This window comes from Austrofundulus limnaeus, unplaced genomic scaffold (genome assembly GCF_001266775.1).
Source record: "Austrofundulus limnaeus strain Quisiro unplaced genomic scaffold, Austrofundulus_limnaeus-1.0 Scaffold42, whole genome shotgun sequence".
Taxonomy (NCBI): Eukaryota; Metazoa; Chordata; class Actinopteri; order Cyprinodontiformes; family Rivulidae; genus Austrofundulus; species Austrofundulus limnaeus.
The window spans coordinates 1,062,320-1,086,393 of record NW_013952444.1 but is presented as its reverse complement, the minus strand read 5'-3'; the positions used below and the strand labels follow the sequence as shown (position 1 = coordinate 1,086,393).

General features: G+C 38.1%; 1 long non-coding RNA gene across 2 annotated transcripts in view; it reads left to right on the top strand.

Annotated features, from left to right (window-relative positions):
• The window catches only part of LOC106516886 (uncharacterized), a 71,940-nt gene that overhangs the window by 18,175 nt on the left and 29,691 nt on the right, over positions 1-24,074 (top strand). Inside the window, exon 1 of one of the 2 annotated variants that reach the window (XR_001310137.1) lies at positions 15,040-15,191. The exons of the other annotated variant lie outside the window; for it this stretch is intronic. This is a non-coding gene — a long non-coding RNA (uncharacterized LOC106516886). Of the gene's footprint in view, positions 1-15,039; positions 15,192-24,074 lie in introns of those variants that run through there. 2 annotated transcript variants of the gene reach the window in all.

The window sequence follows — 24,074 nt, the reverse complement described above, 5'->3', positions numbered from 1 at the left end:
TCATGTGTTTTCACATTATTTAATCATTAATCTTAAAAATTATTGCCATGATTTTTAAAAAAAATAAAATTACATTTAAAATCACTCTTTAAAAACTGTCCCCTTCAGTTAGTTACAATAAATTGGGGTCTTAAAACATTCAATTTTCTGTTCTATTTTCTGCCATTTGTTTGTGCATATTACTTTTCTGGATGTTCTAGTTCAAAGTTTTAAAAGGATTTGCTCAGCAATAAATATTTAGACTCATACATCGTAACAATAATTTATAAAATGTGTACCAAAGAAAGAGAATGTATATACTGTATGAGTTTTAGTAAAATAACAGTTTTCAAACAGTAAAGCAACATGATCATTCATTTTGACCCATTAGGTTTCACCATCTATCATTTCTGCCATTTGAATTTTCTCATAATAAATGCAACACAAATCCAAAACACTATTGCTTTTGGAAACTGTACTAAATGCTGCTCCCACCTGGAGTAGAAGAACTTGGACTTGAATTCATTCAGAACAAATGCCAAAAAAAAAAAAAAAAGAAAAAAAAGAGAGAGAAGGAAATAAGAAAGCTTCTGGGAATTTCAATAAATAAATAAATGAAACTTTTAGTAGATTAATGTGCTAGTTTAATTACAAAGTGAAGCATCATTTTGTTGCCTGCTTGGCATGCCTTTGAGTCAAACCCTGCGTTTATTTCTGGCGTTCTTCTTTACTGCAATTAATATCAGTCTCACTTCACATTAATATGCAACACGAGAGTCTTCTTTTGTAAGTGGAGCCATTCAGAGACGTGAAACCGATGAAAACCGGCGAATATTAGTTACCTCTGGCACATTTACATTCTTTTGTTGATTACTGTGCAGTGTCCGTGACTTTAAATGAAATTACAGCCGCTCTCAGCTAGAAAAAATTATAACACTTCGAGTGAAAAAAAAAAAGAGAAGCATATTAGCGGTCTTGTTTTTAATAAAGTTATATTAATAGCTTGATGAATGAGTTAGTTCTCCACACACACCTGTACACACTACATGTCAATACTAAACTTTTACACTCTACTGAATGCTTTAGTTGAATATTTTGCAATGTTAAAGCCCAAAGCTCAGCAGTTAATGTTGAATTGTCACAGATAAATGTATTGGAACAGACATGCTCAGACTCACTCTGTTGGATTTTCACAGAATAATGCAGAGATTAAAGTGTTTTCCAACTAAATTTTACATCCCCGCATGGCTTAACATTGTTATATATCTGCTGCAAGACTTGGGTTGGGTTTTTTTTTTTTAAACTGAGCACAGGTGAGAAGACTGAGACGTTTTATTAGAAATAGATCAACATGAAGAAAATATAAATGAAATATAGATTATGTTTGTAAATCAGTCTAAAACAACCAACACAGGGTGCAAAAGAGCTGTAGTGGATTTATCGTAAAATTCAAACAGAAACTAAAGAAAAAAACTCTTCAGCTGTTCTGCTGTTTTTCATCACAATGGGGTGATTCTGTTTTTTGCAATTTGATTTATTTTTTCAAATCAGCAATTGCAATTAGTAGGAAACAAAACTCGTTTATATATGCGACTGAAAACATCCCAAACTGTGGCATCTGCTTGCACCGAGATGTCAGTAAAGACGTTATACCCTTGAATGGAAAATGAGTAAACTTCTCTTAACAGACTACCTGCAGTCTCCGCAGACAACTATTATTTTGAGTGCAATTTGAACGAATAGTGGGCTGATAGACACCCAGCCCTTTGTCCTGCTTTTAATGCATTAGGTTTAGATACAAAACAACATAACTGGTTTATTGTTTGCACTATTTATCTGCCTTTCAGGTTTATTTGAGCTTTTCTTTGTGCATCATTTACATGAAGACTTTCTTGTTTGTGCTGTGTAGAGTATTAAGCTCAGTTCTGGAAAAAAAAAGGACGGCATAAAGCAACATCCAGTCTTAGGGGTAATGGCAAACAGCTCCATAGGTTCATTAGTAGTCAAACTGAGTAAGACTGTGGTTCTCTGTCTGGCCTCCCCATGGCTTGTCTGAGAGAAGAGAGCCACACTTGATATGATACAGAGCTCTGCGTTCTCCCTGCTGGCATCACAGTGATAATGACTGCTTCTAAAGATTTTTCTAAAGTAAAATAAACCACCACTTTTCACAGAATTGTTCAGGCTTCGGCGTTTTGCTCGTGTTTGCATACGCCTCGTTTTACAGCTTGTCTAGCAACTTTGGCAGTTTTCTTTTCTTTCTTTTTTTCTTTTTTGCAGCTGTGGGATTCTCCTCCAGCTAATTGCAACATCTCTGCCTGGAGATGAAAGGGGCACAACTCTCAGGTGGTCCACTATCGATCAGATGAAGGCGGCGCATATTCTATCTTTATCAGCGCAACCAGACATTTGTAACAACATGTAAAGAAACATTTGGGCGCTCTGAAGAACATCTGATGTTAGATAACAACTTTCCTTAAAAAATATAAAAAAACCCAATATGGTTTGATTTGTTTGTAGCTTTAGTAGAAGAACATGACCATTAATGTTGTATTGTAGATTTTGTATGGAACCTCTTATATGAAAACCCTAATAACGACATTTAAAGATAAAAGAAGTGACACATCTGTCTGTGCTCTCTTTATCAAATATGCATGTGTAGGTATTAAAATAATTCTTTTATTTGTCTTTGCTAAAAAGCACAAACAGATCAGTTGCTCTCTTCGGCAGGGATTGCCACAGTGAGCAAACCTGCATGAAAGATTTGGCGATTGTTTAAAAACTGAACGCCCTGTCTCCACACAATCACAAGACTTTGAAGCTGACAACCAAGCTTCTGCAGCCCCTCCATTAAACAAGAATAACAAACAATTAAAATCTCAATGGTGTTGCCAAACCCTGTAACAAAACTCAAAGACCATAAAGGTCCTGTTGCGGTCGTAGCTGTCGGTGGAGATGCCTGTTTTTATCATTGTGCTGATATTCATCTTCAATCTGCCAGGCCCCAGATGAATTAACATGCCACTTGTAGAACCATATGGGACATTACTGTGCTCCCTGTTACAGGCAGGTGGACGTGAGGGAGTGAAGATAAGGTCAGCAGTTAAATATTATCACTAGCCACAGGAGAGAGGCCTGGGTTTGGTAAAGGGAGACAGAGAGATTGCTGTTATGCCTAAAATGGCTCCATAAATGCCTGTCAACAAGTAATAACCAAGGGCATCAAAGAGTCAACAGGGTAAGAACATGTGACACATCGACCTACAGTATAAGAAATACTGATGCCTTTTTAAAATATATTTTTAGAAATGAAAGCTAGAACCTGGTTTATGTGAGCTGTCATGAGCTTCCATTACCGTAAATTGTGGCGTTACACAAGCTTTCTTATAAGCTTGAAAAAACAAATAACAGCTAAATGTTTTAGAAAATGACAGTTTGAACACATAGTATGAGTAAAAAACTCAACACTCTAACTTTACATCTGTTTTTATATGTGCTCTCCACTGTTTCCTTATATGTCGATGATATGATGATCTTATACTTTGCCATTGAAATCAATGGTGTTTTTGATATTTTATTCAAAGCTATATGATGAGTCTAACAAACAAACCATTACAAAACTCACATTTTACTTTTATTCAAACTACATATTTTGATCATTTTTTCCTTTCACTTAGAATGAACCTCGGTTGAAAATGAGTAAAAGTAAAATACATATTTAAAAGAAAAAAAAAGTATAGCCAAATAAGTGAATTGCATCGATTTTATTTTTCTCTAATTCAATCTCCCATCATGAGCTCTGCACATGGTGTCGAGCCACAGCGGAAAGGAGAATTCCCCTCACGGGAAGAGACTTCAAGCAGAACCAGACTCAAGCAGGGCGGCCATCTGCTTTTTCTACTAGAAAATGAGAAAGGGGACAAAAATAGGAAGAACTAAAAGAAACAAAGCTTTCCACTTTCACCTTATTGTTTGACACAATGTAAAGTTTTTGATCATTTTGGCCAGGGATTTCTGTATGCCTCTGCCACCTTCTCAACCACCAAACCACTCAAGTATAAAGCATTAAAGAGAGAGTATAACAACTAGCTGATAAAACTTAAAGCATTTTTTTCAATTGGACTGAACTTTAAGAAGCAAAGTCAAATGGTCAAATAATTTGTAGCTCTCTTTTGGTTAAGTCTTATGTAAAACTATTGTTTTTTATTTGTTCAAATTTACGTGGACAGTGTCATTTAGACATTATTTTCTGTAAAACTGGAGGACATTTTGTTACTAATTAAATAAATGTTAGATCCAGTCTTGTATTTTACACTTTCTGATCATTGCAGCCATATTGTTTAAACAGAGAATGAAAGTTTGTGTGTCTTATCATATTCTGCCTTTCTGTCTGCATAACGTTTGTTAGGTTCTAACATCTGACATAAAAGGTACACCCTCCAGGGGTATGACCAGGAAGTCAGATGCATAAGTTGAAAGGCTGATTCATCATTATTGAGTTCAAAGGTTTTTTGTTAGCTATTGAGTTTGCAGTCTCTTAGGGCAGCCTGTGACAGACTCTGCTCTTAAGAGTTTGTTATTGTTTATGTTCTGATAAGGCCCAAGGCCTTTTTACTCTGAAGCCTGACTGCTGTGTCAAATGGTAAAATAATTTTTTATCTTTCTTCTGGTTTAAGTCTCTTTAAAACTATTGTGTTTTTTTTTGTTCAGTTTTACATGGACAAAGTAATTTAGACAATATTTTCTGTAAAACCATTACTTAAAGTTCATTCTCACATACTGTTCAGGTTTTGTCATAAATCATATGGATAGGTTTAGGGCGTATCACAACTGACACATTTGTTCCTGCTTTAAACGGACCAGAGTTCGTTTCCCTGTGTTTTCTCCTTTTATGCAGGTGTGAGAATACGTTCATGGGAACTCTAGTGTGGATCAAACAAGTGGACCGAGACTTGTTTTTGAGGTGGTCTCTGTCCGCTTCCAAACGAACTTTGGTGCAGTTCAATTCTGGTGTGAATATTGACCGGCCTCAAACCGAACCAACTAACATGCGTCTTTGAGGAACTTCAGAGCCACCATTGCTCAGCGCCATGTAACGATTAGCCTTTCAATGTTGCTAATGCTAACACTGTGCTACAAACGAGTCGTTGTGGGTCAGGGCATACATTTGACAATGCTGTCCCAAAATTAGAAGTATATGTCATTTTTGAAACCGCAGCTGAATGAGCTGCTCTTGAAATTCTAAATGGTGTTGACATTGTATAAACAGTACTGATGAAATTCATTTAGTCATTTAGAAACTGATTTTAAAAGCACCATATTGATTCTTATAATCTATTGTTTGACTATTGTTAAGTCTTGATTAAAATAGGTTTAGATACATGCCTGAAAACACCATTACAACACATAAAAAAAAACCGTTAATCAAACATGAGGACAGGTTTTCTGTATGAGTGTCTGCGATTCAGCCATAGGCCAGTAGTGGGCGTAGCGGGCACTGAAGAGCTATGTATTTATAAGCCCGGACTTCCGGTTTTCATTCAGCGTTGGTTTCATGCCTGCACAGAGCATTAAACCACCGTTCAATCCAGTCACTGGTGTTGTATGGTTCTCTTCACATTTTAATATATTCAACATTCATGTGGTTTCGTCACGATTTCAGTTAACGAACATTAAATTTTCTTACAGTACCATCTTTCTTGCCAGGGGTCGGATTTATAAAACTGGCGTACGCACAATTTGAGCCCAGAAACTTGCGTACGCCACTTTTTACGCCAAGGTTGTGATTTATAAAATCCAAACTTGACGTGAAAATGTGCGGTGCCTCACGCCAGCTCTGACCCATGCGTACGCTCATTTTGGAGACGTGAAACTGCGACACAGATGGTGAAGTGAAGAATTAGAGCCACACTGTGTCATGATCACTGTCAGATAGTTATTTACCTTCAGAATCAGACTTAAATAAAAGTTCCCGTGCGCAACTCCATTCATCTGCTTCCTCCTCAGACGACCCTGACTCACAGACCCCTCCCGATAAGAACAGCAGGACAGCAAAAGCTTTGGATACACGCGCAGGGTGTAAATCCAGTCCGTGTTTGTCATGCGCGCGCGGGGTGGGGAATGCGTGCATTCGTGTGTGTGTGCGTGCGCGCGGGGCGGGGGTCTGCCGCGGGTAACAGAGCAGGCAGGAGGGGGAGAGGACGAGGAGAAGAGCGGGGGACTTATTCCTAATTTTACCTGACTTATTTTATTTAATTGTTATTGTTTTTATCGTCCTGCAGGCTCTGATTGAAAATTAATTTGAAGCTGAGGTTTTTTATTTTTATTTTTTATAAAAATTGTTAGATTACTCTAAATCAAAATAAGGGAAAATCTGTGTCAGTTACAGACATTCTGTTCACGTGAGCAGCTGTCAGTCAGCACCTGTCATCCTCCAGACGCACGATGGAGCGTGTCTGAAACAATCACTTTTGTTGGCATTGATCAGCTGACTGATTTAAATACATCTTAACATTCATGAGGTACTTTACATTGACTGTTTATGGTTGAGTGTGGGCGTGTAGAGGATAGAACCTGAGGCGGGACCTCGTGCGCAAACTCTGACGTGCGGCTGTGATTTATAAATGAAAGATGCGCAGAAACGTGCGTACGTACGGTTTTATAAATCTGAATTTTTTTTGGCGTACGCCATTTCCGCCTTTTGGCCGTACGTTCACTTTTAGTATGATTTCCACGCAATCCTTTATAAATGAGACCCCAGGTCTGTGCACTGTCTCGCTCCTGTCATTTCTGACCAGTGGGAACAATGATTGTCACCCACATGGCTTTGTTTATATATTATACTCCACTTGCAAAAAAAAAAAAAAAAAAAAAACAGTGTGAATGCAAACCACACCAAACTAAAAAAATAAAGTCTACTTCGGGTTCAGACCAAAGCGGACAAAGGACCTTCCTGGTGTGGATACACCACTCCAAATAGTCTTGGTATGGGGTCAGGTAATAATCTTTCAAATAAACCTTTGAACATAATTGTCCATTGTAAAATATGTATTATAGTATGAGACTCAGATGTCCTGAATAAGAGTTAATAAGAGAGATAAAAGAGTAAATCCCTGTAAATTGTTTTCAAAAATTCCATAAACACACTTGTTCAGGCTGTAGGAATGGTGCAACAAACTGCAGTGAGAACATTTTTGAAATGTGGCAGCAAAGCTGATGTATGTATCCTTCTACATCCCTGTTAATACTGGTCATGTTTGTTTTTCAATCATCAGGGACACCCATTCCATCTTTCTCACACTGCCATTACCGGGCAAAGCCCATAGTCTATTTCCTAAGTCTGCATCACGTTCTGTAGATCTCTCTAATAAACACAGGTCAAATAGCCTCCATAAATCATAAAATACAACACTTTTCCTCTGGTTTCACTGCAGCTCTACTGTAATGGAACAAGGAGCCAAGATAAATTGTTATTACTGCTCCTGCAGCAGGAACCACTGTGGGGAAAAAAAATCAATTGTATAATCACTCGTAGACGAGAGGAGGAGAGGGTGACATTGAAGTGTTCCTTCATTTCAGGTTATTCCTCTCATGCAGGCTTAGCGGTGCTCACAACCCGGGCAAGGGGCAAAGGAGAGTGAAACAGTAGGAAAAAAAATGATTCATCCTCAACAGCTCTCGTCCAACTCAAACCCGCAGATGGAAAATAACAGGTATACGGAACTCTTTGTAGCCAGCGTTACAGTTCATTTGTTTTCCCAGGAGGTAATTTTCATTAGCAAAACCAATTTCCCCACAAGTCCTCCACCAGAATAATAAATGCAAACTCAAGCTGGGAGAGGCTAAAACAACCATCCAGCTCAAACTAGTGGTGCTCTGGAAATATTTTAGGGTTGCTCTTTGCGTTCGGGCTCCAGGTAAGAGGTGTCGTAGTTTGCAGAGCATGTCGTAATCACTTGCCTCGGGTGAAAACTGCTGGGGAGCTAATCATTACGGCTCTGTCAGCTTTGTCAAAGGGGGGTTTGCATTCCTCCTGCTCACATTTAGGCTTTTCGTCTCCCTGCGTTTGAGCGCTGCCTGTCAAAAGAGCCACCACCAGTTGAAACAGCAAGCTTGCATCAAAGCAAGTCAGAACAGAAGTTCATTTTGAAGTCGCGGTGAAAGATTCAACGCTGCCTTTCTTTAATCAAAGCCACCGTGACATGGTTTTCTCCAAAGAGTTTGCGTGCCTGGAAAGACAAAGCCTTTCACTCAGGATTCTTGTAAGTCAAAATTACTTTTTTAAAAATAGGTTCTTGCATTATGAAGGAGGAGTTACGGCATCTGCTTTGTTTTATGTTTGCTTTTCTGCAAGTGCTTAAAATAAAGTCTATTTAAAATTTTATTATCCCCCATCGATGTGGTTAGTTTTCTGGAAAAAACAACACTGTCCAGGTTTTTATGTAGTCAGAAATACTTCCAAATAAGCGACACTAGACCAAAATCAACAACAGATAATAATCCTGGAGCAACATAGGCTGATCACTAAGTGGGTCAGTTTGCCTTTTTATATTTAGACTGCATTATTTCAACAACAATTAGATGATTCACACTGGTTCATGAGTGTTTTACAGTTATAAACACAGAACTGGATCTCTAACTTCTGCTCCCTTGTTTTTAATATTTGCATTTAAAGATCCCAGTAATCAACCATAATGACAAGTCTGTGGATTTAAAGAACACATTGCTGGTTTTATGATCAATTGCTCTAACCTCAGCTAACAATCTAAATGTTTTGAAGGTATTTTTATCACAGATAAAATGTTCTAATTAAAAGAAAACAGTCGGATCAGTATCTTTGCCATCTATAACATTTATAAACCTTACAGAACTTAAACAGGTATAGTGTCCAAATCCAGTTAAAACCCTTTTTGATTGTGTATTTTCAGATGTGTTGCTATATCACTGATCTGTTATACAAAAATCTAATAAGTTTTTAAAATTGGCTCTCTGATTGTTTAACCCATGATGTCAGATGAGTAACTTGCACATTTGTGATCAATTATTGCACAGTTGTGTTTATTGTGTTGTTTGGTTTGTATGTTCTTTAAGGTGAAGTTAAGGATTATTAATCACCTGTTGTTTAATTGATTGTGATAGGAAATAATACCAGTTAGTAAGTAGGCAAAAATCAAGACTATTGCATAACCAGTGGTTGCTACATCCTTGTAGGAGGCTGTATTTATTCCTAATCCAGCTGTCGATCTGATTAATGATAGGCCGGCACCGATAACTGAGCAGCTGGCCCTGGTAACTGAGATGTCGATGTTGGTAAATGAGAAGGACACTATTCATTTGCATTAGCATTGGAGAGGCTATTGACTAGCATAGATAAGTTGGCGTTAGCATTGGAGAGGCTAGCGACTAGCATGCCTAGACTGCTCACCTACTTTATTGGACTCTAACTGTTTTTAATAAACTAAAATGAAACTTTCTTTAAAAAACCCAAACTTGATAGTTCTGGCTTTTCTCATAATTTGGCCAAAGATAAAAAAACAAAACAAACAAACAAACAAACAAACAAACAAACAAACAAACAAACAAACAAACAAACAAACAAACAAACAAACAGCCTAGGCATCAGTTTGATGAAGACATGATTTTGTTCATAGATTTGGATATTGATAAATACTATGTGTAGTTTTGACTATCAATGAAATTCAAATAATGATCATTTTTCCTGTAGGAGGAACTTCTGGTATAAAGCTTGAAGATTGTGAAGTTTGAGCCTGAGATCTGTTGTCTTCTATATTTTATTTTTTCACAGATTTTTTTTAATTTTTAATTTATTTTTATTTGTGAGGGAGGGTTGTAACTTTTATTCGAGGAGTGGAAAGAAAGGATCATACCATCAGCTGAAGCCTGAAGTCTTGAGACCTTTCTCAAATGTTTGGCCAAATCTTACAATGTCCATCCCTGCTGATTTACCAGAACATTTCAGGGCCTGCTTTAGTAAACTTGTCATCTGAATGGAGTACAAATGCTCAAGAAATGCGTACCTTCTACACCGTTTAGGGAAAGAAGGAAAGCAAAGAAGGAAGTGACTTCAAAGTAGGGCAGCGTTTTGATTACGTCTGATCAAATCCTGATAGCTCATATTTAACATTCACAGCAGCACTTTGTCCACTCCCTGGAGTGACTAGATCAAATTCTCAATTAGGCTTGTTGTAAGTGTCATCGACCTTGAGAGAAGCTTTTTTTTAAAACACAGCTGGTTTGAAGGTTAAACCTTTTTTAAACTACATAAGGATAATTAGTTTGCGAGCTACATAAACCCAATAAAGAACTATAGAAATTCAAAATGAACGAAAATAACAAATATTTTTAATGTAAAATGTTTGTTTTGGTAACAAAATAACAGGGATGACAGTGATGACATTGAACAAATTACAGCAAATGCAAGCTCACACCTGATCCATCAAATCTAATTGCTCTTAAACTGAACCACTGTGAGCTAATAAAAATCAACTGCTCAAAGAGTTTTTTGGAGTATTGAACCTTTGGATGAAAAGTAACTAAATTGTTTATTAAACAGGTGAGATGCTCAAAACGTGGCATGAATAATTCCCTACAGGCAGCACCTTTCGCAGAGACATCCTCTGAGAACATGAACACAATTATTACAGTTTCCACTCTGAGTTTGTGTCTCTTTAGAATAATTCACTGTCAGTCCACAGGGGACGATTATAAAAGACTACATTTAACTAAGGACACAAACGCTGTAGTCCTGGTGAAGGGGTGTGTGGGGGGGGGGGGGGTAACACTGTTGTTATCCAGTGTGAAATATTCTAAAGAGGAAAAAATAATAATCAAGGGATTTATTGAAGAAAGCAAACATTTATGCTGGTGTTGTTTCAGGGCATCTGCTGTACAGTACTGTGGTATTTACCAGCATAAATAAACGCCTTCCAGAATAACAAGTGATGTGTTGATGATTTCTGAAGCTGTGTAACACCGACTTGCAATATATTAGTTTCATCAGACAGACTTTTGGGTCAGAGCATTTACATAAAGCATATCAAAATATTAATAATAATAAAAAAAAAACACCCAGCTGGACCTATTTTTTTCCACATGGGTGGGTCCACTTCACTTCAATCTCAAGGTGTGAAGCACAAATACTTTGTTACTTTGGTTTAAAGTGTATCTTACCCCGCCCCGTGAAAAGATAACTCCGCCCCAAGGCGAAATTTGAAAAATGCATCAAAGTGGGTAGGGGAGGGGGGTTAGAGAGCGGAGGTGTGGCCAGGAGGAGAGAACGCGACAGCCTCAGCTGAGCTGTCCACCTCACAGGACAGAGGAGTGGAGTGCTCCGCGACAGCCTGACAGAAAAAAAATAAAAGCATACAGCTGCAGCTGCTCACAAGATCGCTAGTTTAAATCATGAATAAAAGTGTTGGGTCTTGTTTGACTGAAGTTCGGTCCATTAGGGCTGCAGTTGCCCCGCTGTGTTTCTGCCTTTTTTCCCCTCCTCCCCTCCCGCTGTGCAAGACGTACTGCTGGAGTGTGTGTGTGTGTGTGTGTGTGTGTGTGTGTGTGTGTGTGTGTGTGTGTGTGTGTGTGTGTGTGTGTGTGTGTGTGTGTGTGTGGAGAGAGGGAGAGAGAGAGAGAGCAGCGCAGCAGTCAGCTCTCCCCACCCGAGGCTGAAGGTCAACAGACGATCATGCTAAGCTTGCTAACAGCTCCACCCTCTGACTGCTGCAGGGGCGTGTCTTAGAGAGAGGCTTTTATACCAGAACACAGCCTCTGTGATGAAACCGTGAAGAAGACACGTCACCATGGGGAGCCGTTAACCAATATGCAAATTAGCCTGCAGTACCACTGCTCTACCCGTGTGAGCAGCAAAAAGACGTTTTTAGACCAAATATTACAGATTTGAACAAATACGCACAAAAACATCAAAATTAGCDCAGAAACAGTACTATATAACATTTTAGACACATTCTAGACAGTTTATCAGCTACAAAAGTTAATTTTGGGGTAATTTACTCTTTAAGTAGAAATTTAGGTAATTTTTTATTTTACTTCTTATGTTTTCAGGCAATTATCTCTGAAAACCTTTTTGAAAATTACTCCTTAAATTTAAAAAAATGTAGAAGTATTTAATTTATTTTTCATTCTGTCTTGCCATAGTTAAAAAAAAAACAATATCCAGATACATGGCACCTCCTGGACAGAGTGAATTTAATTCTGGTTGAGCTTGAGTTGATACTTTTACTTCCAAAAATGTCTTTTTACCCTCATACGGGGCTTTTCCAATAAAATGCCAGGGGTGGGATTATAATTGATTTAAAACATATTTTTATAATAAATTAATAAAAAAACTTTTTGTTTTTTGTGTGGGGGTGAGCAGGGCCTCATTGGCAGGCTGGACGGAATTACCGGCCCACAGTTGAATAGCCCTGCCCCAGTATCTATACTTCTACGTGAATAATGAATGTAAATATTTGACACCTCTGAATAGAGGTCTAAGAGTTTGATGTTTCTGTGCAGGACCTTAGCTGTTCCTAGGACTGCACTCTGCTTCTGAGGTTGTTTCTGGGATCCTGTTGAAACCAGTCTTCCAGTTTGGGGGTCATAGCATCAAGTGCTGGCACTGCTGAGGTCTTGAGTCTCCACAACTTCTGTCCTCTTTCATCTCCTCAGTTTTCTCACGCTCCTTTTTCTTGATGTTACAGTTTATCTATTATCACTGCTTTCTGCTGCAGCTCATCAACCGCCACATCCTGTTTAGTGGCTCTGGTGCTCACTCTGCTTCTCTCTTGGGGTGCAGTCTCTGTACGGTGTCCAGGTGCTGGACTGGGGGGTGAAACCCATGCATTGTGAGGAACTTTGGCTATTGAGTATCAGACTGGCACTGAATGTCGATAACTTGAACTTTGTTCTTAACATTCAGTTGGGTTTTGCTGTTATTTTACTTTTTTTTAGGATTTCTACTTTGTGACATGTTTGGACTTTGATGAAAACCACTTGCAGTTCTAGATGATTTTTTTTTTCGTTTATTTGCCTGACTGCTTCCCATTTTTGTCCGCCGTCGAGTTTTCCCCTCATTAACGAGATAACCGTCACTTATTTTGTTGATGACTGTGAATGAAGTTCGGCTGCTTTGAATAATTACCCAGAAATTGGTTCGAATTAGTCCAGCCCTGATAAACAAAAATAAACTGCCTCAAACTCTCGGAATATGCAGAAATGAGTTGCAGAGAGAGATGCACACCTGTCTTCTTTTCACTCGTTGGAATTTATCAGGTTTGTCAAAAATCACGCTGTGAGTCATAATCCCCAAAATAGAAGCCACTCACTTATACACTCAGTGATGCAGAGCATGAAGTAAATATAAATTTAGAGACGTTTTTGAGTCACTATTATTTAGCATCATCATTGACTGTTGACACATGTTTCCATGTGGGGATTGTTAGGAGAAAATATTCACACTTTTGTGATATATTTACCAGGCGCTAAAAGCTCCTCTGCTTAGTAGAAAACCACTAAAATAAACAAAAAGTGTAAATAAAAATCACGCTGTGTGTATTTAAATAATAACACTTAACACAATTTTCTAAATTGATGTTTTCATCCACATGTTGCGTTGTTGGGTTCAAATCGGCAGTAAAGTTCTGAACTCATTAAAAGCAGTTACAGTTAGCAAGTTCAACAAATGGCAAATTAAAATAAAGACGTCAGACTTGATGTTTCAAATATGCTAAATATCACACTGACATTTTAAATGTTTAATTTGTCAGCTCTCTATGCTATTACCAGAAAAAAAATGCAAACGTGCTGAAGTCCTGGCAGTAATTCACAGTACATCTCATAAATACAGCCATCAAAAGACATATTACTTAAGCTGAGTTTTCTTTCCAGATTGATTGTTTTTTTCTACGATTCACTTAATGGAGCATTTCACAGAGGCTTCCGCTGAATTAATGACTTCTGCTTTATTTGTGAAACCGAATATTTCACTATACTTGTTCTGTCTTTAACGGATTAAAACATGTAAATGTAAGAAACAGGACTGAAAAAAAATCTGCAAAGGTCTGTCAGTCAAAAAAAAGTATGATAATAATTGATAAAAGTGAGCTGGATGGATTGGGATTTCAACAAGACATCTAAAAGTTCCTCAAAACTGAAACCTCCTCTTCAACACCTCAATATTCCCTCAGGAGGTTTTCGGATTCTTTGAGGCTTGTTCTATAAAACTGAACATGGGGGAGAAATGTACGGCAAACCCCTTCGTCCTGTTGTGTTAAAAACGTTGTCACAGCCTTGTCAGTTTTTTTTCCATCGTGCCCAGAAAGGGGCGGCTTGAAAAGAGTTTGCAAGCTGTGTCATGAAAACGATATGGTTTTCAAAGATAGCTGTTTCATCAAAAGAATCTTAAGTGTGTAATGATGGTGGCATCTATCACCTTGGGGCAAATAATCTAAGCACCGTTGCTCTACTCGAACATTTTCACCGTCACCAGATTTCCATCAGTTTCCCCCCCTTTTTTTTTCTTTGGGTGCAACATAAAATACGTTTGTTCTGTTTCTTATCAGACAGAGGCCTGTTCTTGGATCTGTTCATGTTAATTCTTGTTTTCTGGTTTAGTGTGTAGCCAGGCGAAAATACATCAGGTTGACATCAACCAGGATAACGTGATCATGTTAAGTGTTTACTTGCACACCGTTCAGATTATCAATCAACATAAACCAGCCCTCTCATTCAGATTATAAATTCACTCAGATCGAGCTGAATAAGGTCAGAATATTCCAATTAGGGCATTTGCCTGAAACATATCTATAATGGTACATTTGTGGGATTCCTTTAAAGCATGCGTCCAACTTAAGGCATGTGGACCAAACGTGGCCCACCACTGCATTTTATGTGGCCTGTGAGAGTTTCAAAGATATATTAATGTCTCACAAATAAGCATGTGCTGCTTTAAAACCAGTATTGACCATAAACTACATCTCCCACAATGCATGTTGATTATTTTCTCTGCAAAATGACAGCATCCCACCACTAGGTAGAGGTGCACAGGGTTCAAAAGTAGCTGGTAGCCGGTGTAATTTGTTGTGTGAAATCTTCATTTTACTGCATTTTCGCCAGCTGCTTTTGCTGTGGTTCAGTTGTATTGGCTGTGAATTTAAATTGGAATACCTCTTCAGTGGGAATTCTCTGTCACCAAGAGGGTAAGTTCAGAATTCAACTACGGCAGCTCCTCACCACAACTCAACAGTGAGTAAAACTCTTACTTTTACTTTTAATAGTATTTCTATAAAATTTATTTCACTTTTAGTCAGTCGTACAGGTAGAGTTTTTTTTAGTTTTTATAAGAAGACATAATAAAACTCTGTTTCTCTGTGTGAAACACCACGTAGAGCTGAATCACTGTTTGTTAGTGGTGCTCAGCTGTAGTGGATGGACAAGGGATTAGATGAGACGTATCCTGTTTGGTCAAATTTCAACATGAGTTTATTCTAGCTGGCCCTTTGAAGGCAATCATAATGTCAATGTGGTGCAAATGAGTTTGATATGCCTGCTTTAAATCACTCTGAACATTACAATCCCAGTTACAAGCTAGGGTTCTACATCAGACAAGGACAACTACTCCCTCCAAAAACTCCAGCATCTAGTGGCAGATTAAAAATGGTTTTAAAACAAAGAGAAACTTTCAGTTGTAAATGTGGCTCTGTCCCAGATTTTTTAAACAACTTGCTGGGCACCGTCAAATTCAAAATTGCTTACCCCGTATTTTTCGGGCTATAAGCCGCACCGGACTATAAGCCACACCCACCATTTAAAAAAAAAAATCCACGAACATTAACATATAAACCGTACCGGACTATAAACCGCACCCCCAACATAAAAAAAAACAGTACACCCAAATTTGCCGTCAAAAAAGTGAATTCAACATCAAAACATAAAAAGCAAACCTTTAGGAATTAAAGTTCAGAGGAATACGGTTCATTTAACTGACCTTATTTTGGTAGTTTTCTTTAACAGTTTCTGATCCAACAAAACGTCTCATTCATCGTCCTCCGGCGTACTGAAAACATCGAAGTCCTCTTCAGTGTCGGAGTTAAACAAGCTGAGAAAAGCTGCGTCACACAGTGGTATCTGTTCAGTGTTGCTTTCTGTGTCGCTGTCCTCCCGGGGTAATGCTGGCTCTGATGCTGTGGTGGAATAGCCCTCCCGCTCCAGCATAYGTCACTGCATGGGATTCCTTCCCCGGGGAGTGCAATGAGGAAAAAAATGTCTGCGGCTCTTCACTCGACGTTTATCCACAAACTGGTTCTGGATTAAGCTCCAAAGTTTTTATCAGTCAGATTCCACCGTGAAAAWTGTCTGTTTTATCCCCTTTTATGAGTTTTTGGCCATTGACTATCTTTAAATCGCTGCTTCCTGGTACAACAGTCGGCTCTGGAAGCGATCGATTTTTTCTTTTTTTTTTTTCTTCGAGTGGTTGAAGCAAATGGAGCATAAGAGCCCCCTGGTGGCTGAAGAAAAAAATCCATGTATAAGCCGCATGGTTCAAAGTTCAGGAAAAAAGTCACGGCTTATAGTCCGAAAAATACGGGTAATTTTTTCCATTAAATTTGAGTTTAAACATTAGATGTGTTTACTATGTTCTACTGCGATTAAAATTTAAGTACATAAGATTTTCAAACTACTGCATTTTGTTTTTATTTACATTTGTCCCAACGATTTTTGGAATTGGTGTTTTATTTGTCTGTTGAGTTCAACATAAGCCTGACTGAATGGATGTCAACTTTTGTGTTAATAGAGTGACTCTGTATTTCTCCATGGTCCAGTCCTGTAAGATTAATGATGGGGGCAGAGCCCTGTTTAAGGCTCGTTCATTACTACAGGCTCATCTCCCTGCAGCCAAATATAACACCATGAATCATTGTTCTCACATCCTTGTAGCTCCCAGGACATCTCTGGATCAGCTCCCTGAGTGTAATTTCCTATTCACAAAGACCCAAAAGATAGTTGTTGTGACGACTGAACTGCATGTGTCTTTTTGTGATTGGGGATATTAAACAATCAAAATGTGCGCATGTGTCCCTTCGCACACAAGGAGTGTATATATATCTTCCTTCCAAGCAAGCAATAAGACCTGTCACAAAAAAATATCGTCTATCATTTCTGTGAATATATAATTTTATAAATAGGTCACCTTTAGAATAACTTACCATATTCATAAACAGAACTTTGTCAGAGAATTGTATCAGATTTATAGCTAACCAAAGTGAGAGGAAGGTGATAAAGTGTCTGTCTCAGATTTTAATGAAACTGTCAAACAGCAAAATCCCAAAAGTTATTGTATTATTAAAGTTGTGAAAATACAAGAATTTAAAGTGAAACTAGAGAATTTGCATTTGCTGTGAAAATGCAGCTTGAATGCTGAAGGGATTTTTGCTAAATAGCTAAAAAAAAAAACTTGAACTAGCCTAAAAATAGCTGAAATAGCCCAAATTAGCACAAAGAAACAGATCATGATTGTTGAATTAAGCAGCAAGAAAATTATATTATCAAAAATGTGAATTTAGCTGAAAAAAGCTTAACTTAGCTAAAAAGTAGCTAAAAACACAGAAAACAACTGAAATTAGCAAAAAAAAAACTGCTGAAAGAAGTGCATAAAAGCTGAAACTTATAAATGAGTTGAAAAAGCAGAACTAGAAAAAGTACAATAAAGACTTATAAATATTTTAAAGGGGTTTTAAGGATGTTGAAAACAACTCCATTCATTTTCAATGAGAAAAAAATACAGAAAAATCTCCAAAAGCATAAAATGTCGAAGTACCAAAAGTCATAGCCGAAATGCTAAACAATTTGATATATAAAGTGTTGAAATAGCACAGAAATTGCAGAATGAGATGTGTGTAAACGTACAGAAGAAAAAAATGATCTCAATAATGTGAATGTTTTAAAAACATTCATGGACTGAGTTTGGAAACCAGATCAAAGTTGTTGACAGAACAATAGGTACTGCAGGAGATTAATTAAATAAATTGCAATCAAATGCATACAAAACATTTTTGACTTGGACACGGCTCAAAACGTAGTTTGGTTCACCTTTCAGACTGAAGTAATGTGATCTCCAACTCCTCCACAAAATGAAGTGTTCTCAGACAAAACATCGGACTCAATATGCTCATTGTTGTGTGAAATATAAAATGAAAAAAAGTGTTGTAATGTGTGCAAACGCTGCAGATAACATGAAGCTTGTGTGGAAGTGTAAATGAGATTGTAAGGATTTTTGGAGAACCCAGAAAAGGTTAAAATGTGCTACTAAAGTGTGAACCATTTACCACTTATTCCTTTTTAAATTTCAAAAATGTGCTCAGTTTGGGGAAGCATAACTGCAGGCTGCCAGACAAGGAATCTGACTTGCAGAGAAGAAAATTGAACATTTTTTTCCTGTTTAATGTAGCATACCTCACAGATTAAAATCCATCACTGCAAAAGTACCTCAGATTCAAAATGATGAGCCCGATTTTCCTGGAGGAAAAATACAGTCTAATAAAAACTACAAAAAAATCTGCAGAAAACAGACCGCATGGAAGAAGTCAAACAATTTCTCAGCCAAATTTTACGTTGGGTTGATTAGTGACTCTAAACTGGAAAGTTTCATACTAGTGCTAGTGAATTCTTTCTCTTGTAAACGTTCACACCACTTCACTCTGCATCAGATGGTTCTGTTCACTCAAGACCAGCTGTGTTGGAACATGCTCGCCTATCCGGGATACGGCTTCTGTGAAACACATGTTGCAAAACCAAACGTGTTAAATGCAAGTGGTCTGTGAAACTACGTGTTGTGAAAGTTATGCTGTGTGAAAAATCCATTGCGATGTTCTACAATAAATATCTAGTAACTTAAAAAATAATCAATGTTTTTTAAATAACATTCTAACTAGTTTGCTTTTGCGCCACTTGGTTTTATTTAATTCCTACCTCTCTTCTCAAGGAAATCCAATACAAATTTTAAATTTTTAATTTCAGAATTTGTCATATCTCTTAATCTGTATGAAGTAATGTGCATCTGTTGCCAGGGAAGGCATTTCAGTCACTTATAAGAGCATGGGGAATTGCATCGGGGGTGTGTAAGGGCAAAGTGAATACAATCAGGCGTGTAATTCTTCACCCTAATGGCAGTGACAAAGCATGGCTTCAGTAATGACAGATTGCTCCTCTCAAGCACAACCAAAGGTGTTATGTAATGAAATTCAGTCTGTGATGTTCTCTTTATTTGTTTCATGAAATTAAGGCAAGGTGACTTGTCTGTTGACAGCAGCTCATCCAGCAGTGTAAAGTTGATTTTAAAATATCTTTCAGGCATGTTTTTTTGATTTGATTACAAGCTTCTGAAAAAAAACAAGGGGCTGAAAGGCTGAAAGGTCGTTGCGTCGGAATTTTATATTAAATCTAAAGTCCGTACTAAGAGCAAGAGAAGAGAATGTAATGCATTTCCGTACAGAGCTGTGATTGAATCACGACCGTAGTCAAGTTGGCTACAATGATATTGTCACAGTTCGGTACTGGCTGGCTGCATCGCTTGGAAAAAAAGGGAGAAAGTCAGAGATGTAATCGAGGTATAATGGAGTTCTTCACAGGTCAACGCGAAACTATTGACCTCTCAGTGGGTTTCTCCGTCTTCCTCTCATCTGCCACAGCATCCACCACTCATCAGCAGTCCATCAGCCCCGGCTTTCCAGAAAAAAAGCTGGGAAGCGAGAACCTTGCTTTCATCCAGCTGTTTCCCTGTTCCACCAGTTTTATTTCGCTTTCTTTTAGCATTCAGCGTAAATCCTTCCTGGATGCGCTCTCATGCATCGATCAAAGGTAGCAAATGGCTGTCTAATGAGATGAGATGGTGGCGTATAAAATAACTGGGCAGCCTTCTAGCACATTAGTCTCTGTAACAGTTTTCTCTTTATCAGCAATTTCCCCTGCTTATCATGCTCCATTTATTATTCTCTCGTTTTTTTTCATTGGCATTTTAAATTTTGGATCCCGGAGGAAACGCTAAATTAGAGGGTCTTTCTAAACAGCTCACACAAATTGAATTGTTTTTGTTTCCCCTTCTTCAAATTGTCAAAAGAGCACTTTTAGTGTCTACCGGTGATAGATGCCTTTTTATACGATCTTGGGTGCACATCATAATTCCCAATGATCTGATGGGGTATTTGTGATGTTTTGCACACTCTGTGTTTGTCTCTGACGTGAACCAACTTTTGCACGGTTAGATTGCTCTTGATGCTAAAACGGTGCACTCAAAGCAAACTCTCAAATCCAGTTGAGGAGAGATGTATGTTGTGCTTGTGTAGTTCTAATTCAGGCCAAAGAATAATAAAAACGAGAAAGTTTTTTAAAGCAGGAGTATTATGTATTTTCCAGGCACATAAATAATTTCTCTACCACAATCAAGTAACTATGGTACCTCCAGTTGTTCTGAAAATGCTGTAATATATCAAAAATAAATTTGACTTTGTATCATAGCCTATCTAAATGCCTTGAAATTGGCTTCTGCTGCAGACTTAGCTCCAGGGAGGAGCTTTGTGCAAATAGGTGGTGCTTTGTATGAGCAAGCATTTAGGCAACCCCACACAACTACCACATTTCTTAAACATGCAGGAATGAGTCAAAGCAACAGTCTGGGTAACCGTACACCTGTGTCTGTCACTCCCTGACTCCCTATGTAAGAAATGGAAAAAGAGACGATGTGTGTTCATTGTGCTCTCCACTTTGCACTTCACCTGCATTTCAAGTTTGTTCAATTCTTCGGAGGCAATTGATCACAAACATTGTTCAGTCCAAAGCAAGTAGTTTAATTTGCTGAAGACTCGTTTCCAATGTGTACCCATGATCACCAGAGCAAATATATTCGCTCTAATAAGTTGTCCAAATTACACAAGCAGAATGTTTGCAATGATCTGTACTGCATGCATTCAAACCTTATCATCAATGCAGCTGCATAGTTAAAAACTTCTTGACCAGATTTTTTTTGTTTATATGTTTAACCTTTAACAACCTAAAACTTATTTATCACCAGTTTAAAGTGCTAAGAGTCTTTGAATTCCCTTTTTTTTGTTGAAACTCCAGCACATCTCACTTTAAAACCAGGTTTCGCAGTAAAAAGTGAGGCCATTACATGACAATCAACCTATGTTTTGTTAATGACAGCCAGCTCATGCATTTTATTTACACGTTTCAGCACTTTTTTAGTATTTTGCTGAGGAAGATGAAGCTGCTGCCTGGTAATCTATAAAAAAAGTACATTTATTACAGTGTGTTTCGATGCAAACTCAATGTTTTACCTCACACCCGTCCATCCACCCATCTTCCACTTGTTCTGCAGTCAGGCTATGTGGGCAGCAGCTTGAGCAGTGAGGTCCAGACCTTTCTTTCCACCTTTTCCTGCTCTTCTGGGAGGACTCCATGTGTTCCCAGGTCAGCCACGGGACATAGTCTCTCCGGCGTGTCCTGGGTCTTTCCTGGGGTCTCCTCTCAGTTGGGAGGCTTCCAGAGGGCATTCTTACCAGATGCCCAGACCACTTGACTGCCACCCTGAAGCCTTCTGACTTTCCATTAATTGCCAGTTTAATTGGTGTTACAAAATGAATTGATGATGAGGATCATTTGTTTGTGTGAGATTCATCAGCACATCAACTGAAATTTGACACAAGTTGTGATTCAAAAAATGTCTAAATAAAGCTGAGAACAAAATATAAATAATTAATGTCCAACCACTTGTTTCACAGAGACGATGAAGGTATTTATATTTGTCTCATGTCTTAAATGGATTTAACCCTTAAATACCTTCAGCTCAACTGGCATAAAAACAGATTCATATATTTCATTTTTGACATTTTATTCATAGCAATCATCACAACAAACTTAGTTTGTGAGGTGCCTTGTTTTTAAGCTGTGCCTTGCATCAGGTTGTCGGAATAAATTGAAACCTTTGCTTTTGCAAGACATGAGAAAAACAACCTAAAAAGAGCACACGTTGACGTAATAATGGCTGAAAGTGACAAACATTTTTTTGTTTTTTATTCCCCCCATTTTTGAAAACAATAAAATACATAGAAAAGTCAAACACAGTCCTCAAACAATTTATATTTGGTATGTTTGAACTCAACAGTGGATCGTGTTCAATAAAAAAAAATTGGACAAATTTTGGCTGGATTGTTGAGTGAGTACTAGAGTGAATGAGCAGTGTTTGAGTAGGGCTGGTCTGCATTTAGTGTTTAAGGAAAGAGGCGTTCAAGGACCATGACTGCTTAGAAGAGTGCCAGCTGAATATTGAGAGAATAAGGGACAGGTCCATGTAGTAATTTGTTCAATTCATGCTACATTACACAAGCAGTTGTCAAACTAAAGCACTCCAAAGAGTCATTTTCTATGCAATTGTGTGCACTATACTGAAGAAGGCACACAGCTTCTGCCACTGCTGATTTTTCAGTTTTAGCTCAGTTACATTGATTTAAAAGCTGTGCAGTGGCTTATTTGATTCTTCTTATAAAAGGTCTTGAACCTTAAAATGCTCCCAAACTTTAGTGGTTCCAACTGCTGTGATTCATTCGTGAAATTATTATGATCCTCATGTTGAAATCAGCACGATGACAAGAGAAACAGTTAATGAATCTTCAACGTCAAAACAAGACCCAATTTTATGTGATGTTCCAATGACATGTTCTTCTCTCAAAAAGAACCATCCAATTATCAGTTTATCTAAGAGCATCCAGAGGATCACAACAATTGTCACTTGTAATTTTGTTATCACTCTGATGATGAAAAATGTAAGTTGGCAACCAAATGGATGACTTTACAGGACAGCGGCACAACAGGCCAGTTTGTTTTTGCACTTTATCAAATCTGACAAGCATGACCAATTACTGCGGCCTAATTCTAAAGGTCTGGTTTGCCAAGATGTCACTTTTTGTACCAAAATATGACAATTTAAAAGCCACACTTAGACCTTAAACTACACGGCCTGCTCTAACACCAAAATAATAATAATAATAATAATAAAAATAAAAAAATTAAAATTAAAGTCAAAAACTGAGGGGAAACATTTCTCCTAAAAAATCTTAGAATGTTTGTTCTGGTCTCATGCTTGTAACTGTTGGAGGCTCACGGGCAAAACTCAAATTATTTTTTGGAAAACTTCCAAGTTTTTCGAGTCAGACAGTAAAGGCTGTCATGCACAACAATGTGACACAGAGAGTGACTGCTAAAGGCCCTGCCACACTAACATCTTAGATAATTTAAGAAAAACTGGCATACACTGAAGATCACGTCCATAGAACATCACGTGATCGACACATTGCACTCCAACACTCATTGTACTCCAACACGCAATGCACTCCAACACTCATTGCACTCCAACACTCATTGCACTCCAACACACATTGCACTCCAACACGCAATGCACTTCAACACACATTGCACTCTAACACACAATGCACTCTAACACACAATGCACTCCAACACTCATTGCACTTCAACACACATTGCACTCTAACACACATTGCACTCCAACACGCAATGCACTCCAACACTCATTGCACTCCAACACTCATTGCACTCCAACACGCAATGCACTCCAACACTCATTGCACTCCAACACTCATTGCACTCCAACACGCAATGCACTCCAACACACATTGCACTCTAACACACAATGCACTCTAACACACAATGCACTCCAACACACATTGCACTCCAATATGCAATGCACTCCAACACACATTGCACTCCAACACGCAATGCACTCTAACACGCAATGCACTCTAACAAGCAATGCACTCCAACACATAATACACTCCAACATGCGATGCACTCCAACACGCAATGTACTCTAACACGCAATGCACTCTAACACGCAATGCACTCTAACAAGCAATGCACTCCAACACATAATGCACTCTAACACGCAATGCACTCCAACACGCAATGCACTCCAACACTCAATGCACTCCAACATTCAATGCACTCCAACACACAATGCACTCCAACATTCAATGCACTCCAACACACAATGCACTCCAACATTCAATGCACTC